Source organism: Somniosus microcephalus, chromosome 14 (assembly GCF_052327205.1).
Source record: "Somniosus microcephalus isolate GS21.2 chromosome 14, FLI_Smic_1.0, whole genome shotgun sequence".
NCBI classification, from domain to species: domain Eukaryota; kingdom Metazoa; phylum Chordata; class Chondrichthyes; order Squaliformes; family Somniosidae; genus Somniosus; species Somniosus microcephalus.
Window position 1 is genome coordinate 14,388,945 of NC_141000.1, and position 3,634 is coordinate 14,392,578.

The 3,634-nt window shown below is 44.5% G+C and overlaps 1 long non-coding RNA gene across 2 annotated transcripts; it reads left to right on the plus strand.

The window, feature by feature from the left end:
- The first annotated feature begins 1,455 nt into the window (after positions 1-1,455).
- LOC147107343 (uncharacterized) lies at positions 1,456-3,368 on the plus strand. 2 transcript variants are annotated; one of them, XR_015080769.1, is made up of 3 exons: positions 1,456-1,591; positions 2,099-2,238; positions 2,848-3,368. It is a non-coding gene; the product is annotated as an uncharacterized LOC147107343 (long non-coding RNA). The 2 variants fall into 2 exon arrangements; XR_015080770.1 differs by having other exon boundaries at positions 1,465-1,601.
- Positions 3,369-3,634: the final 266 nt, after the last annotated feature.

Genomic DNA, 3,634 nt, shown 5'->3' on the forward strand with positions numbered 1-3,634 from the left:
GTATATACGGCTGACTCTGTAACTGAAAATCTCATACCTAAGATTTGTCATTGTTGAGAGTACTGCTGTATATAACACTTAAAAAGTCTTCTGAATCTCTGAATGCTGTTGCCTAATCCTTTTTTTGTCTTCGTGGACCACTTAGGTTCATCACATAGAGTCGCAGAGGCCACATATCAAGTTAAATGTTAAACTCCATGTTCCTATGAATCTACATATATCTCAAGTTCCTGATACTATAAATCTTAGTGTTTCAATTTAGGATTTAGCCAATGATGAGACAACAGTGCTTAAAGCAAACTTCTTCAAACTCTAAGCCCACAAAATACAAAGAGGATAAACCAATGCTTCAGAAATACAAGCACAAATAATGCCTAATTGACTGGGCTTCAAGGGCTGGATATCCAGGACAGAGGGGAGGGGAACCTGGTTTGGGGGGCACAGGCACAGATTGGACATGCCTGCGCAAAGTAACTGAAGCAATCTCTACTGAAAGGTTCCTACCAGGTTTTTTGGGAAGTGTTTAACTAAAGCTTAGAGTGCTAGGCCTAACGAAAGGCCTATCGTCGTTTTGGAATGAAATGCTATGTCTTATCCTTGAAGTTTCATATAATAATCAAAACAATAAATACGTAACTAAAAGAATGCTTTGGACCTCTAGGAAGGTTGGACGAGGCATGGCCCGCCTGGGTGGTCGCTCTGGCTGCTCGTCTCTCTTCCGCGGCTTTGAGTTAGATATATTTCTTAAGGCTAAAGAGATCAAGGGATATGGGGAGAAGGCAGCGACAGAGTACTGAATTTGGATGATCAGCCATGATCGCATTGAATGGCGAAGCAGGCTCGAGAGGCCGAATGGCCTACTCCTGCTCCTATCTTCTATGTTTCTATGTATATCCGTGCTCAGGTGGCCCTGGAGAAGGAGCAGGCAGCGTCCAGTGGTACGCTTGAGGCTTTCCATGACCGATAGGCACCGCGGGGACTGGAGTGCATAGTCGACAGTGGAAACAATATTATTATTTAAGTTGAGAAGTTTCCGTTTTCTTTGGCATGATTTGGGTGTTTATTGTTTGCGCCCCTCTTAAAAAAGGGGGCCCTTTTAGATTTCTTCTATTTTGGGTTGATGACACTGGGGCGAGCCAGTGTCTCCTTCATGGTGCAATTGAAAGAGTTGGACCTGTAGGAACAAAATGATAACGCAATGTGAAAACGGAACGAGATTCTGCAGCATCCATAAGGAGCCTGCACTGTGCTGACAATATCAGACTAATCTCGCTTGATGTCGCTGTTGCTAAAATTTTCGGAACCATGCAGTTGGAATACTGTGTGGTGAACCAGACACTCTGCGAACGGTATCCAAGAATCTCCTCCCACTCGCCCAATGCAACACGCCCAATGCACGGGTTCCAATTGAGAGGATGATAAAGCCAGCGAGCACTGGTCGGACAAAGGGTGGGTGCAGGGTCGGCGTGTGACGTGCCTGTGATTTGCATACACCCCAATATAACGGGCCGGCCCCAAGGCAGCGCTCCTCAGTCTAGAGTGAGCTTCGCTTGAGTTAAGAGATCTCTTTGGGAAAGTGTTAAGACGAGTGGTAAGAGGTTGTGAGTAGTTCGCGCATTGTTTCAATTTACATGGTTGTAGACGTAAGCTGCGATTAGTTTGCATTTTCTGTTGTGCAAAGGGCTCATTTGCTTTTTATTCATTTTAACTGGAGTTAACAATGTTTTGCCAGCAATGTTCTGGGCGGTGGTTGGAAGTTCTGGTGGAGAGAATATTGTTTGCGTTAAGGGTGGAGTATTACTGGGGCGAGGAAGAGCATAAGAATGTGTGTGCATTGGGGGAAATAATGGGTGCAGGTTTTACCATGTGCATTAGTGCTTTTCATGGACTTGCCCGAGTTTCTGTCGAACAGTAGGTGCGTGGGGGACCGCCCTGTAAATCTACAAGAGTCAAGACTTGGTTCCTTTTTTTTTTGTTTGCCGAAGCGACCATCGCTTGTACTTTGTACCTTGCTTGACTGGCCTAACTCGTGGGACGGAGTGTGTTGGCTGGCTGGTTTGATGCTTGACTTGGAAGTAACGCTTGTGTTCTGGTGCAGATAGCCGGGGCTGAAGATGGCTGATCAGGAAACCAAGCCGGCGGGAATGGGAGAACTCAAACAGGAGATCACTGGCTTCGCAAAGGACAAACTCAATAAAACAAAGACCGAGGAGAAGATCCACTTGCCCGACGCAGCAAGTAGGTGTAATTGGATAATGTCGATTTGGCTCTCCTGGTGGTGGGGTGTAATATGGAAACGGGAGCAATTGAATACTAAAGATCGGTGTTTTAGCAGATCTCCAGGCAGTGCAAGAAAAAATGACAAATTCTATTCTATAGTCGATCCAATAAGTGGTTGAACTATCGTTGATAATTACATATGATGTGATAGTTTAAAATACTTACGCCCTCTGTGGCCAAGCTGGTGCTGGTGGGGTTGGTCTGTGCGTTTTATTTTCCTGCGTTGTATATTCGTGTAACGAGAGTGCATTTGAGGGTGGGGGAGTTCCACTTGAAGTAATGTTCTTTTAAACTGCATGTATCTCGTTTTTAACTTTTTTAAATCCTGTGAATGAAGTGGTAGCACAGCCCTTTCTAAGTTCTCAAACCCCCCCTAATGGGATGAACCACTTTATTTTAAAATGTGGGGGAAGTTTCCTGGGCTTCGAGGACTAGATTGCCATTTTTTTTTGGCGGGGGAAGGGGAGGGGTGGAAGAAGCAAAGCTGGCACTGTGCCTCTAAAACTGGAATTTGGACACTTGTTTGAACCGAGCTGCATTATAACTTTTTTTTTCTCGTTTTCCTAGCAATTGAAGAGGAGAAAAAAGCGGCAAAAGAGGAGTCGGCGGCAGCGCCATGAGACTGGCTTTCTGATTTGCACTGTACATTCCATAAGCATTGCCTTCTAGCTATATCTTTGTAAGAAAAAAAACTTGGATGCAGTGTGATCAGATTGAGTGAACTGGCTGGCTCCTGCCCCATTCCACTTCCTTTTTCTTCACACCGCCCCCTCCCCCACCCCCCCAAATTTCTTTCTTCCCTCCTCCCCCACCCCCTGTGCCGCCCCCTTTTTTTAAAAAAAAGAACTACTGACCATCTGGCTGGCTTTGCACTTCTGATGGCAATGAAGAGCTTGCATGGCCAAGAGGAGCCTGGAAAAAAAAAGACTGCAGGAATCTTAATAACCAAATGCCTGTGAATGGAACGAAGATATCAAGGACCTGTGTTCAGTTAAATCAACTATGTAGAGTGCCATTTTGTTAGGTCTCTTGGTATGCACAGTAACTGTTTTTTTGTTTTTGATATGCAAATAAACATTTGAAATCTAGCTGACTTTGTGTTTTTACATGGACAGTGGGCTTTCAGACTGGTCACTAGATCCAATTGAAGGAGGTTGGTATCTGACTTTTTTTTTATTCTGTTTTTTCTGGGGTGGGGATTCTGTGGCAATAAGCCCTTTCGATAGCTTGACACTGTGATGCTGCCCTTGGAAGTAAATATTTTCAGGAGGGCCATGTACCATAATAAATCCATTTAGGATATGAGGCTGAAGAATAATGTACTGTAACTGGTGTTACAGAATTCAGTGTTTAA